A 2,075-nucleotide genomic window follows, 5' to 3' on the forward strand; every position below is an offset into this window, starting at 1 on the left:
TTTTACATTTCCAACACAATACCCATTATATTTTTATTTTATTAACTATATTATATGTTATATAATAATATATAATAGATAATATATATATGTATGTATGTATTCATGCACGTATATATATATATATATATTTTTTTTTTTTTTCATTTATGTATCGAAATATTTTGTAGAAAAATTAGAAGAAATTAATTTCAATTTATACACGTACGATCTCGAGTATTCTTTTTCTTCTTCTTCTTCTTCTTTTTTTTTTTCCTTTCTTTTTTTTATTTACTTTTTTTTTATTCTATATATTAATTTTATTACACAAAGTATAAATTTCATTGTAAATTGTAAATACTTTCTCATCTATAAAATACATAAGAAATGTATAAATGAATTGAAATATATTTTAATTATGAATTAATAATTGATCGATTGAAAAGAAAATATATAATTCGTTCTCGAATATAAAAGCGAATTATTATATCACATATACATGTGTATATATATATATGTGTGTGTGTGTGTGTCTGTGTCTTTTTGTGTGTGTGTACATACATGTATACATATATGTGCACACGTATATGTATATATATAAAATATATATATATATATATATATATTTTATATATGTATATATATACGTCACGCTACTTGGAATATTCTAAAATTTATGGAATATACGTGTTCTACGAAGTTTACTTATGTAGAAGTAGATCAGATTTGTCAAAAACAAGTAACCAACTTCGAAACTAAGTTCTGGGATGTTTAAAGATGGTAAGAATAATATAAATTCAGTGACGAAACTACTATCTAAGAAAATCGATTTGCTTTCGTATCCCAACAGAATCGATATTTTTTCGTTTTCGAACAACGAAAGTTTTTTTTTACTCTCTTTTTTTCCGTTTTCCTTTTTTCTTTTTTTTTTTCTCTTTTTTTTTTTTTTTTTTTTTTTTTTTGTTTTTCGTTTCTTTTAATCATAACACACGAATACTAGATTATCCTTCATCTTCTATCTTTTGCGTATCCGAGACATTTTCTTTTTTTCCTTTTTTTTTTTTTAAACTCCTACAAGAAAAATCTAGGGAAAAAAAAATAATTCTATCGCAATTATTTATAATTACTTCGTTTCTGTGACAATACATACAAAAAAGAAATATATATATATATATATATATATATATATATGTATCCATTTAATTAAATAAAATATGAAAAAGGTCGAATATTCAAAAAAAAAAAAAAGAGAAAATAAAAAAAGAAAAGAAAATAGGAAAGAAAAGAAAATATACAATTAAACAAATTGACGTTTGTAGTACTCTCATCTTTTCCTTTTATCTTTTTGTTTTATTTTTTTTTTCTTTTTTTTTTTTTCTTTTTTCCTTTCCTCGGAGTAAACAATTTTCAACGAAAATGTCACAAGTATTATATAAAGTTAATTAGTAATATCCATTATATTATGAACGAGTAAAATGTATATATAGATATCTAGTAATCTAGATAATTACGAATTAAGAAATTAATATTAATGAATAATATAATATCAGACAATTATATGGAGTTTATTACTTACATTCTTGTTTAAATGTGAAGTATTCCGTGAGATGACGACACTCGTGGTTACCTCTGAGAAGGAAGAGTGTGGTGGGATGGCACAGTTTCAGTGCCCACAGGTACAACACGCACTGCAAATAAAATAAAAAAAAAAGAAAAATAAAGATAAAATAATAATCAAATGTCAAGTCGAAATTTAAGAAACGATCTATTCTATCTGCACATAATCTTTGTACATATTAATAACAATAATAATAATAATAATAATGATATAGTATTAATAATAACAATGACAATAACAATAACAATTATAATAATTATTATATTTAATTAATTAATAATAATAATAATAATAATTATTATTATTATTATTATTATTATTATTAATTAAATGATATTAATTAAAATATATTAATTATTATTATTATTATTATTATTATTGTAATAATAACAGTAATAATAATAATAATTATTATTATTATTATTATTATCGTAATAATAATAGTAATAATAATAATAATCAATTGAGTTATTGAATT

General features: G+C 20.3%; 1 protein-coding gene across 6 annotated transcripts in view; it reads right to left on the minus strand.

The window, feature by feature from the left end:
- Positions 1-1,682, minus strand: part of LOC124950778 (serine/threonine-protein phosphatase 2B catalytic subunit 2-like) — a 53,627-nt gene extending 51,945 nt beyond the window's left edge. For 5 of the 6 annotated variants that reach the window (XM_047498049.1, XM_047498047.1, XM_047498050.1 and 2 more), the window contains exon 1: positions 1,556-1,676. The gene's annotated coding sequence lies outside the window, so the exon portion shown is untranslated. Of the gene's footprint in view, positions 1-1,555 lie in introns of all 6 variants that reach the window. The other variant, XM_047498051.1, reaches the window with a different exon arrangement.
- Between the last annotated feature and the right edge of the window lie 393 nt (positions 1,683-2,075).

Source organism: Vespa velutina, chromosome 7 (assembly GCF_912470025.1).
Source record: "Vespa velutina chromosome 7, iVesVel2.1, whole genome shotgun sequence".
Lineage (NCBI taxonomy): Eukaryota > Metazoa > Arthropoda > Insecta > Hymenoptera > Vespidae > Vespa > Vespa velutina.